The sequence below is a fragment of the Anoplopoma fimbria genome, chromosome 7 (genome assembly GCF_027596085.1).
Source record: "Anoplopoma fimbria isolate UVic2021 breed Golden Eagle Sablefish chromosome 7, Afim_UVic_2022, whole genome shotgun sequence".
Classification (NCBI taxonomy): Eukaryota; Metazoa; Chordata; class Actinopteri; order Perciformes; family Anoplopomatidae; genus Anoplopoma; species Anoplopoma fimbria.
Window position 1 is genome coordinate 8518473 of NC_072455.1, and position 13233 is coordinate 8531705.

The following is a 13233-nucleotide window of genomic DNA, read 5'->3' on the forward strand; positions in this document are numbered from 1 at the left end:
GTAACCGATCATTCAGTAAATGATGGTTAATTTAGAGTCAAATAGACCTTAAAGCAGAGTATGCTTTAGGGCGGGCTTACTGTGATTGACAGGTCGCCGCCGCCGCTACCAAAGCCTCACACAGCATCGCTACGTCACTGCTCCACATTCCAAATATGGTAATTTCTGTTCGACTCTGACAGAACCATATCACAACAAAATCAGAAGTGCAGCGTAGGCTCATGACTCCAGACTAGAGTTTGAGGAGAATGAGGTTGCAGAGAGAAATGGAAAAGTCAATCACTGAACATAGCGAGCCTTAAAACTACTGAGTGTGTGGGAAAAACAAACAAACCAATGAACTGGAATCCTCTGGCACTATCATACTTTTTCTCTTCTTAAATCTACAACATATTTATTCATAGGGGCGGCTGTGGCACATGAGGTAGAGCGCTTGTCCCGTAACCACAAGGTTGGTGGTTCAAACCCCTCTACTGGCAACATGCCGAGGTGTCCTTGAGCAAGACACCTAACCCCAAGTTGCTCCCCGGGCGCTTCATTGCAGCCCACTGCTCCTCCGGGATGGGTTAAATGCAGAGAAATAATTTCCCCATTGTGGGACTAATAAAGGCTTAATTATTATTATTTGTGTTAATCAAGTAATAACACAAAATTCTGGAATCGAACGGCGCCATCTGCTCTACAAACATACTACAGATTATTACAAGGTAGAGCTTGACAGAGCCTTGGTTTAGATGACAACATTAGTCGTAGCAGGTATGTTAGTAATGATGTATTGAGGAAGTAGCTAGAGTATAACGCTAAAAACATCAGAAACTGTTACAGGCTACACACAGTCACAGTAACACACACCTACACGTAGACATCTAGGACAGAGCAGATTAGGAAGACCATACAGCCTATTCTAGGAAATGTCCTCAGCTCCCCGGCAGTTTGCTACTTTAGTCGCACAGATCGAACTCAACTCTGGTTTTTCGATGGAAAACGGCAGCGATTTGTGCAACTGCAGGGGATATAAATCTGTAACGTTACCTCTCTCCTCCGTCTCCGAGCAACGTCAAGGAGCAATGGCTCTGAAGAAAAACACTTGACAGAACTAGCTTTGATCCAGCGGGCGAGGGGAGAGAGGCAGGGAGGAAGAAAAGGAAGGATGACGAGGGTAAAAATAAGGCAGAGAGAGAGAGAGAGAGAGAGAGAGAGAGAGAGAGAGAACAAGAGCGATGTGGTTTCTTCTTGTGGCAAGAAAAGACAGATGGCCAAGAAGGAAAGAAAGCAGAGCAGAGGACGAGCTACACGGCCGACATTTTAACTGCTGCTGACGCAAGGAGGGGGGGAAAGAAGAGAGGGAGGGAGGGAGGGACGGAGGCAGGGCCGGCCGACGCACACTTCCTTTCCCTCTCTCTCTGTGTGTGTGTGTGTGTGTGTGTGTGTGTGTTTGTGTATGTGTCGCAGCCTCGCTCTCTCTTACTCACCACACTCTTTGAATTTCACTCCTGCCTCTCAGCTCTCTTTAGAGCAATCTGTCTCACTCCCACTCCTCCCCCGCTGCTCTGTTCAATTTAGCGTTATTGAAAGTCAGTTCCTTCCACACATATACTAAGATCTCAATATCAACACAACATAGGAGTAGAGGAAAAGTTTGAAGTATCTAGACTCTAAACATCTAAAGTCATTCTTCTGGTCTACAAGCTACAGACTATTTATTTTACCACCGTCCCAAAAATCTGTTCAACTGCTCAGAAGTCAGTTTAAACCATAAACAATTCTAAATGTTATTCTTTCACTTTGTTTTAGTAATTTAAGGTGTTTTTTATCTTCATAAAAAGACACAATTAAAATAATAAGGAAATAAAATATTGTATTTTTAAGGATTAGAACAAATCTTGTCATTATAATCTGCTTAGAGGTACTATAAACAGGTCATAATTCATCTATTTATGTTGTTGTGAAAACATCTTAAAGAAAAAGGATTTATTCAAGTTTCTCACCAACGCTATATTGTACGAGATTACATGTGAACACATCATGATGAAGTTATAATTTACCTTTGCCCAATACTCATTCTCACTGAACAGAGCCTGAATGCATCATAATGTACCTGAACAGAACCTTCATCTGTTAGCTGTTGGCTTGGCTGCCAACGTTACTAGACCTCCTCGAGTCAATTTAAACACTGATTGGTTATTTTCAATCTCGACACAAATCTCAGAACCCATCTGGGGCGAGAGGCCATATTTCTGGGGATCCGGTGCAGCTCTAATCAAACCTTTGGAGGGATGTTGAGTTCGGATTGGTCAGTTTGATATTTTTTCTTTGACTAAAATAGCACTGACCCATTGACATTAATAATGTGACACACAGGGTCAAATACCAAATCCTGACGAACAAATAGAAAAAGGGTAAGACCAGTATTAAGACTGCCCCACAGCTGAACCCTGACCCACACCCGCACCCACACACACACACACACACACACACACACACACACACACACACACACACACCTTTGAACTCATCAGCTGACAACAAACCAGCTCTGATTAATCTGGTCAACGCTCAGCAGATTTACACTCTGCTACTGTAACAGTACACACACACACACACACACACACACACACACACACACACACACACACACACACACACACACACACACACACACACACACACACACACACACACACACACACACACAGTAGTAGTCCATCTGTTACTCTGATTAAAGCAACATTCACACACAGTCCGTCACAAACAATAGTACATGGTACAAACTGGAAACAACACACGTAGGAGGTTTGTTAGTAAAACAACCGTTAGCCTCCATGTTTCCAATCCTATTTTCCACACCGGCGTCTAAACATGGAGGCCATAGAGGACGTGTGAACTGAAATCACTGTGGAAGGAGGACAGAGACACACCTCCTGTGTTGTCGGATTGAGAGGCCTGAACTGCTCCTGTGCAGGGAGTCTAGTGGCTTTTCTTTCTACAGCCCTCACTGCCATAAAGGTAAGCTATAATTACACATGCACACACAGATCCACAGGAGGCAGGAGATTACACTAGACCGGCCCCATCTGCTCAAGGGGGGAGAGAAGGGAGGGAGGGAGGGGATTTTTATTTGACCTAATTTCCACCAAAAACTACATCCCAAACTAGTTTACTCTCAGGCCGGCTAACAAGCCCCTGTACCAGTTCGAGTGGGTCTGTGGCTCACGAGACGTACTCCACTGTGCTATGTGCTACGGATACATTACAATGGTGAAGACGGTTTAGAGTTACAGTTGTCAGAAGGAGAGAGCAGCATGTGATGGCGCACACACACACACACACACACACACACACACACACACACACACACACACACACACACACACACACACACACACACACACACACACACACACACACATCTACAGGGGACAGATTAATCAGCTCTACAGCGTCTGTAGTCTGAAATCAGTGCTTCCCTTGCCCCTCCACTGTGGCTTTAATGGCAGTAAACTAAATACTAAAGAGGCTGTGAGTATTGTGAGATAAGTGCATGTCTATGGTGACGTTTAAAAAACTGTTGGTTTGGTGCAGAGCCAGTAATTCAACTGATGGGACACTCTTGTAGCTGACACACACACACACACACACACACACACACACACACACACACACACACACACACACACACACACACACACACACACACACACACACACACACACACACACACACACACACACACACACACACACACACACACACACACACACACACACACACTCCTCTGTTCTCTTGTCAACAGAAACAGAGCCGGCACAGTGACCAGATAACAAGATGCCTGCTGATATGTGAGCGTGTGTGCGCTGTATATCATTCTACAAAGTGGGCCATTGTTGCTAGGTAACGTAGCAAGACTAGAGCTGTCTGAGAAGTCAAACAAAGATATTACACTCATTTTTATTCTCCGTAGCTACCATAGGTAGAGTTGTTCCCATTCCAATACCAGTATGAGAAATGCTTTGCAGATACTGCTTAAAAACATGAGCGGGTATCAGCAAGTACCCTAGTTTATGCACCGATATTACATTGTTTATCAGCTTGTTTACGCCACACAGGAACTAAACTCACTCACTACCCGATTCGTACATCCTGCTCAGGCGGCAACCTTGAGGCTGAAAAGTGAAGCCAATGAGGAAGTGTCTTAAAACTTGCTTCACTGTCCATCAGGGGGCGACTCCTCTGATTGAATAGAAGTCTATGAGAAAATGACTCTACTTCTCACTTGATTTATTCCCTCAGTAAACATTGTAAACATGAGTTTATGGTCTCAATCACTAGTTTCAAGTCTTCTTCAATACAGCATGATGTTCATTTAGTAAATTATGGTCCATTTAGAGTCAAATAGACCTTAAAGCTGAGTATGCTTTAGGGCGGGGCTACCTCATGACAGGTTGCTTCCAGTTCACTGGTTGCAAAAAGCCAAGATGGCAACTGCCAAAACGCCAAACTCAAGGCTTTCAAACATCAGTCCAGTGGAAAGCGTTATGATGACAATGTCCACTTCTTATATATAGTCTTTGATCCTGCCTTATCTACTGCACATGTGCACACACTAGTACTACACAGCTGTGGTTCAACACTCTTCAACGCTACACTGCGAACAACTAATCCCTGTTGAAATTGTTAGAAGAGCTAATAAACGTTGAGGTTAGCAGCCGTAACCAAAACACCTAGCTAAATTATTTGGGTGCATAGGTCAATTTTAACGATTTCTTGATGGGTGTTTGAATTCCTAACCTTGTAAAAAGCAGCTTTTGGTGAGAATAGAGATATTTTCAAAGCAATATAAAATCAATTTAAGAGGGAATTATGGCCCGTTAAACGTCCTAAAAAAACCCAGTATAAAAACAGTAATATAGGATTTTTAAATTGGGCATTGAGTATCGGGAAATGTTCCTGCTATTGGTATCGCCTACTTCCTTTCTAACAGAGACAAATGAGACGAGCTTATGAATCACAAATCATCGGGGCCGGCGTTTGTTTTGGGGAGATATTTATAGCATCTCTTCAGCCAGGGATACTTCCATCAAATCCGCTCTGCTGGCAGCGGCTACCGATAAAACCTCCACAGAAGTGCATTTCTATAAAGTACAGCACACACACTGAACATAAACAAGATCTGTGAAATTACAGCTTCTCTCTGCCCGTCTGCATCTCTCTTGCTCTGAAATTAGGACAGAGTAGATCTCTGCCAGATAATGTTGCTGTGTAGCAGCGCAAGGGCGCTCAGCCAGATCGCAGCATGAAAGTGTGTGTGTGTGTGTGTGTGTGTGTGTGTGTGTGTGTGTGTGTGTGTGTGTGTGTGTGTGTGTGTGTGTGTGTGTGTGTGTGTGTGTGTGTGCGTCAGCTACAAGAGTGTCCCATCAGTTGAATTACTGGCTCTGCACCATTTGCTACAGAGGTGGCAGACGGACACAATATCTCGTGGTTAGTTCAGCAGTCTCTCTCCATTTAAAGCGCCACCATTCTAACCTACTGGGTTTCCAGTGGGCAATACACATATGCATGGATATATCTGTTTGACTTTCTGACAAAAAACTGTATAAAATTGCTAATACAGGAGTGTATGTTTGAACTACCTGGGATTTATATTTTTTCTTGTTTTCCAAGATTGTCAATTTGGTATCGAGAATCAGGGAATTCTACTGGTAATGACTAGGACTACTACATTTCTGTAATAGTGACATCCCTAGTGGAATCCTAGTATATGGAATATTTTATTGGAAAAGCCTAGATGCGACTATAGTGTAGTGAATTTTCTGTAAAGTAAATTGGTCAAGATGAAATAACCAAATGGCTGTTTTTTTTTAATTAATCCAGTAAAACAAATTCAAAGTTTCTGTAAAAACAATATTCCTCAGAGTGGTTACTATGAGACACATTAATGGTTTCCAACTGGTATATGCAAAATGGTGTGGACGAAAAGTCTTTTACCACAGAGGCGTATTAATGTTGAAGTATTTATTGGGCCATGAGAACCGTGGATGCAAAAAGAGAACCGGATACGACGTCAGAGGCGGCGCCGGGTTAGTTTTTATTTTATGAGGCATAAAAGAGCACTTACAGCGAGAGCACCAGAGGTTCCTTTAACCCCGCCTCCTACTCTTCAGTCCAGACCTAAAGGAAAAAGACTCTTTAGGGCTAATGGCATCACATGACATACAAGGAAGTTGTAATTAGACCATTTGCCCACTATGCAACATTTGCTTCTAGGTATGGGCGCTCTTACTGTGGCTTGGTGCGTTTCCTCTGAAATACCCTCACTGTTTGGCCGAGTCCCTTCCCATGATGAAGCTTAGGAAAATCCATTTATTGCCTACATTGGTGCATTTACTGCAGAATGTCAAACGGGATAAATTCAATTGGAAATTTGCATCAAGCGTTGAATGGGTTTATTAAATCCTACATCCTGTCCTCCGTCTCCCACAATGCTATGATGCAGTATGGCTGAAGCGAGATCTCCTCTATCCTCTCTCATTCTCACACCCTCTCCCTCTGCCCTCCGGTGTCGTCTAGTCATTGGAATACACTCTATCTTTGATGGGAGTTTACAGTGAATGTCTTTAATGAGTTCACACAGTGCTCAACGCTGCTTGAGAGAGAGAGAGAGAGAGAGAGAGAGAGAGAGAGAGAGAGGAGAGAGAGAGGGGGAGAGGAGTGAGCGAGAGAAGAGAGAGATGATGTAATATCTTTATGACAGATGCAACGGCTCACACAAACACAGGGGGGCTGGGGGAACAGATATACAGGTGTGAAGATCTGGGGGGCTTCGACTCACGAGAACCATCTCTCTCTCCCATCGCTGATGGAGTCCTCAGCGGTGTCAGATGAGGAACGTGCCGGCCGACGATTGAACAAATACTTCAACAGAAAGAGGTTAGGGTCTCCAGTGTGTTTCTATTGGCTGATCTTACACGCGTGTGCCAAGAAGTCATGTTACAGCTGTGCTTCATAATTTCCTTTGCTGTTGTGTAATGCTGCCTCCGGTTATGGAGTGATGTCAGTGAGAGAGGTCCCTGCGTAACGCAACGAGGGGTAAGTGCGGGGAAGCCTGAAGACGCCCTTCCTAAGCAGGCAAATAACTAGATAAACACTAGTGTGTATGTGTGTGTGTGTGTGTGTGTGTGTGTGTGTGTGTGTGTGTGTGTGTGTGTGTGTGTGTGTGTGTGTGTGTGTGTGTGTGTGTGTGAACAAGCTATATTAGCAAAGAGCTACCAACATGCCTCCCTGGACCACAGCACACACATGTGAAGCAATGGAGATAGGAAAACATTGATTCAAGAGTTGGTTTTAAATAAGTTTAAAAACGATTGCCATTTGCTATGTTCAAACTGTGCAAACTTTGTGGAAAATGCTGAGACATCATATTCTGTTTCCTTTTTTTTATGAGCATTGGCACACACGGATGGAAAACAATCAGAGATATGCAAAGCATCCAGCTGAAGCCAAGGTGAAACAAGCTGGGTTTTTTTTTTTTTTTTTTTTCTAGATTTAAAAGATGAAGAAAAGCTTTGTATGACCAAATCAGCATGGAACTGTTGGAATAAAGTCAGCTACTGCAGTAATCAAACCGTCCCGCAGGAACCCCTCACTCTGCTCCAGCCAGAGCTCCACGCCATATTGGACATCGAGTTTTACATCAATGTGCTGCAAATCCATTTGATAGGCGTTTATCCTGACCGATCACTGAAAAACTGGTTTAAACCCAATAACGATTTCTTTATAAATTCTTCATAAAATTTGGCATTTGGGGGGCTCTATTAGCATAAATGGAATATAATATTCATATTTGTGTCGCTACCAGAGACGTATACAGCGTCTCTATGTCACTCCTCCGCATTCCAAATATGGTAAATTCCGTCTATTGGCTGGTAAAAAACAAGAACATAGCTTTGGCCTTCATCTAAGATGGCAACAGCGAAATCAGACTCGAGCCTTCATAACGGCAGTCCACAAACCAATGGGTGACGTCACCATGACTACGTCCACTCTCTATATACAGTCCACGGTCACAGCCAACAAAGGATAGCAGCCACAGAACAACGAGTAAGTCAACTCATCTACTATCAAATCACACAATGGCAGAAATCAGGAAACTAGAACAAAAAAACAATAATTTCTATTGAAAAAAAAATGTCACGGTTGGTGGATTGGAGTGCGTGTGTGAAGTAAAGATGTTAAAATAACTCTATCCAATTAACAACCAAGTCGTTTGGCCTGTCATCCATCAGTCCCAGTTCAAACCAGGAATGAGGACAATGTTTTTTTGTACTTCCGATCACATTCATTTTACCACAGTGAAATGTGCAGGTATGGATGCCTTTCTGCATTCAACACTAAACTACAGTAATTAATTATGAATACCACAATCATCAGTCGGTCCTATTTACTACTACGTTACATCAGAACGTTACATCACATCCTGTGTGTCGGCAGCTGTCCTCACATGGAAGGTGTAATGGTGCGAGTGTGTGGGAGGAAGATGTGTCATCACAGACCACATGTCACGGACAGACTGAGGAGGAAGACAGAGCGGCGAGACAGAATCGTCTCTGATCATTCTGGTAACTTGAGACCCCGCGGAGCCAAACCTATTCATGATGAAACAGAGCCGCATCAACACTCAACCAGACCAACGGAGGACCAGAGAGGCCTCCGACAAATCTGTGCTCCTAAAGACGTACAGGAGTAATCTGGCTGTCTGGAATGTCACAGGTTTGGAGGGTTTGTCTGTTAAAAAGATCAAGATCACAATGATGTGTACGGTCCCCTTCCCTGTCATCTGTTTGAATCTGAAGTAGAAGGAGTAATAATGCTGCTGACCAGCTCCAAACCTGCTTGAACCAGCAACTCCTTCAAGCTTCTAGAATGATTCTTTTTATCACGCATTTAATATAACATCCCATAAGTGCGCTTCAATCGTCCTGTTTTTATGCACTTTTTTATTTGCACATAAAAGAAACCTGAGAGGAAACGTCTTTTTACGCTCGGCTGAGGGGGAAAAGATGGGGTATCGGTAAAAAGAAAGGTGCTTTCAAGTGCAATGGAAAGAAATTGAGCCAATGAATAATGTGGAAGCATGGGACTTCTGGTCCTCTTTCTACACTGCTTCTTTGCCGATTGAGGTTCGACTGACGCTCTTTTAATTACCTTGTTGCGCCGTCTCCTTCTTCTGCAGTGGTACAGGGTTTTCCACCTACTGTCTATCTGCATGAACCAAATCCTAATAGTCGCATAGTGGACGAAAACAAGCATCGATTCACATTTTCCTGATTTGTACAAAATCTGGTTAAAGTTTGCGATACATTTGGATGGAATCCTGGCTTATGACAACGTGAAAACAATATGACGATAGCATTTTCATAGAAAAGGCTGTAAAAACCTGCTGAACACGACCAGCACCACAGATCCAGCAGTGTTTTAGGAAAGAGTCGGTTTTTTTAGACCATGTATTTGTATATTGCAGATACACCTTAATCTTTTTAACTTCATTTCATTTTTCCAAACCATAAAGTGGCCAAGACTAAATCGTTAACTAAACATGATCTGCTAGTTGGGAGATGCATCACTCTATTGTTTAGACTACATAAAAACCCTCAGTCCACACACTGCAGTACATCTCTGTTTTTCATCGCAATCTTCTGTAAATAATGGTAGTTTTTTTTCCTCTCAACTTCTTTTCTTTCATCAATAATATTCCAACAACGAGCAAGGGATGAGACCCGAACGATACTCAATCCAGAGCTAACAGATAATTCTACATACCATCCATCATTGGGAGGACGAATAAATAGACATTCTGCTAGACAGCAGACTGAAACTGAAACACAGGAACCTTTCAGAGGAACCCCAAATTCAACATCAGTTTCACAATCAAGTATTTCCACATTAGAGTGTTTACATCACTGCCGCGTGAGCTTGTGAGAGAGGAGAATGAAGACGGTAAAAAGAGGCAGCAGCAAATCCTGCCTAACCAAACACCTTATCAGTCCCCTGGCAGACAGGAAACCCGCAGAGGAGTCGTTTCCCACCCACCCACCCACCCACACACACACACACACACACACACAAGTGAATGGGCAGGCGTGAGTGCTTCCTCTCCTGTGAACAAAAACAATACGAGAGAAAAGCAGAGGGGTGACAGTCAGACCTGTGTGTGTGTGTGTGTGTGTGTGTGTGTGTGTGTGTGTGTGTGTGTGTGTGTGTGTGTGTGTGTGTGTGTGTGGTGTCCAGGTGTTTCAGCATGCGTGTGTGTGTTCATGTTTCTGTGCATTTGTGTCTGTATTGAAGGGCTGACTGTGAGTGGGTGTCGACCCAAATAACAGTCAAATGATCTCTAGATCTGGGCACCAGAAGGATGGATTGAAGAGAAGTATTTGTTTGGTTTTGCTGGCAGCCAATCACTGTAAACGTTCTTCTACTTAACAGGACTTGTGATTGGCCCACTATGTCAGCCGCTGCAACCCGGAGCAGCTAGCTGGGAGCTGGAGGGCGGGAGCGGGAAGCTTCCCTGCCACCGCGGGTCAGAGGTCGGTGTTATCAACAATAACTGTATGATCGCTGTGCAGAGCGGCGGTGATTAGCTCATTAACTCATTTGGACCACACACACAACTTCTATTCAATATGGATATCTGCAATCGTAGAAGCAGAATTTGATATGATCCTGAATCGTCAACGGAACGATAAAGTTTCATATCGCGGATGGTGATTAAAAAACAAACAAGTTGATTGAAGGATTTTGTTCTTTTTGTACTGGATTTCATTCAACTCAAACTTTGGTCTGTGCTGTGTTTTCAAGCCAGCTGCTCAAAAAGTTTTCGGCCATTACAAGGTTCCCACAACAAACCAGGCTTTTGCATTTAATTTCTATTCATTGTGACCGAATTGGCTCACCTTACTGAAATCACTGAATATCGTTGGCAGCAAATCAAAAGCAGCCAGGCCAGCAAACTAAATATTACTTCTGGACAAGGCATTATTTTCATTATCAACGTATCTTGTCATTATTTTGTCATTCTGGTGGATAACACGTCAGAAAAAAGTTAAAGGGCATCACAACGATGCCACTGATACCGATCGCTGATGAGCCGTATCGGCTATACAGATCACGGATCGATTTTGGTCCGTAACATCACTACTTTACACAGTCAGGATCATCTGTCTGTCTATCTCTCACACACACACACACGCACGCACGCACGCACGCACGCACGCAAACAAAAGCCCTTACTAGGACTAAGGATATCACAATACCAGAAATGTAGTATTTGATACCAGTGTCAGTGAAATATTACGATTCTCAATACCAATATGACACCACAGTAAAAACCCACAATAAACACTTAAAGTTAGTGTTAGGAAGTGAAACAGGTCATTATTACTTCTCCATTATCGATTTGATGCTGTAGAAAATCAACCACATCATGTTTTCAGAATTTGGGCATTGACTTGATACTGACGTGTTGGTTCTCGTGAAACCTCCCCAACTCAAACTTTAATCTACACAAGACTTCTCATCGACTGCCACCGCTCTCGCTCTATGTAAAGATGCCTGCATCAGCACAGCTGCACACACACACACACACACACACACGGCTGTACTGACATACTCTAACCGTTAGAGTCTAACGGATGACTAGTGTGAAAGGGAAAAGGTCACAAACATACGAGAGTGTGTGTGTGTCTGATGAAAAAGGGCGGTCTAACATAGCCATGGTTATCCTACAGGAGAGGTAAATGACACTACAGCCTGACATTACGCCCGCCCGCACACACGCACGCACGCACGCACGCACGCACGCACGCACGCACGCACGCACACACTAGTCATCCGTTAGAGTATGTCAGGCTATATTCGTACACTCGTTTCCGTTTTAAAAATAATCTCTGTCCGAAATAACACACCTGAAAAGGCAAATCACATGACCGTTCACGTGCAATTGGGATGTGCGTGCTGGTGTAAACAGGAAGCAGATTGTCTACTCTGCAGTTTGTTGCTTGGTTACAGAAAAAAGTATTATGAAAAAAGTTTTCCCGTTTCAAACGTTTTAGAAGTTCTAAAAGTAGTAGACGTAGCAAAAGTTATGTGTTTTAAAACTACAATGTAGTAGTGTGGAGGTCAAGATCAACATGGATCCATAATGCATTGTATACTCTATCGATGCCAGGTCAAACCTGTTTTCTGGATGGAGAGTCCATGAAACATGTGGATTATCCAGCTCCTGTGGGATTACAGCGTGTCTCACACCGTGTCTGTACGGGAGGCGGCTCTACTCGAGTGAAACACGCCAGACCGATCCGTCAAAGTCTACACACCTTTCAGACGCCTCTTTTGCTTTCAAGGAGTACGAAGCTTTTAAGAATATTATTCCTAAAGGGCTACCGTTTAAAACAAGAAATGGATGCTAAATTTGTTGTTTGTTTGCTGATGAGAGAAGAGAGAAGCTCATTGGCTGGTCTCATGGTGAGTCTAAGGCCAGTCAAATGACTGATGTGAAGGGGACTGAATGGGAAATGTCCTACAGCCCAACAGCACACACATTATGTAACAATGTGTCCTTCTCATGTAGCCGTCTGTCCTGGAAAGAACACGTGCAAACCACGGCGAAGATGAAAAATGAAATATCTTTGAGGATAATATGAAGAGAGTGTCTGCATTCTGTAAAACCTGCCCACCATTCAATTATCTTCGCGACTGTCTTCACTGGAAGTGTAAGCAGGCATGCATCAGTAATGCTGATGTGAAGTCATGACTTTATCATCACCACAAGAATAATTATGGATGTAGAGAAAAAAATTACATTAGCATATTATAAATTATATTATTATTATTAGGTTTAAAACCCAAAGTGTTGGTGTACTTGGACACTGCAGACATTTGAACGTTAGAAATGAATGGTTTCTGCATCCTACAGCTCCTACTGCTGCAGCTCTGCGTCCAGCATCACGTGTTCTATTAATACTGCCGCCGTTAGCACCACAGAAGCGACAATCGCTCCGACAACAGAGGCAACTCTCTGCTACATCCCATACTTCTTTCATTCCTCCATCAGTCCACTCATTCCAGTGCTGGTAAACTGCATCTTTGTTCTTCTCGGCTAACCTGCTTTGAGGAGGAGACCCTTCGACCTCCTCGTGGAGCTATAACAACTGATTGATTGGTGGATACACAAGGGATTAC

The 13233-nt window shown here is 43.3% G+C and overlaps 1 protein-coding gene across 1 annotated transcript in view; it reads right to left on the reverse strand.

Moving 5' to 3' along the window:
* jmjd1cb (jumonji domain containing 1Cb) overlaps window positions 1–13233 on the reverse strand; it is a 101065-nt gene that overhangs the window by 41026 nt on the left and 46806 nt on the right.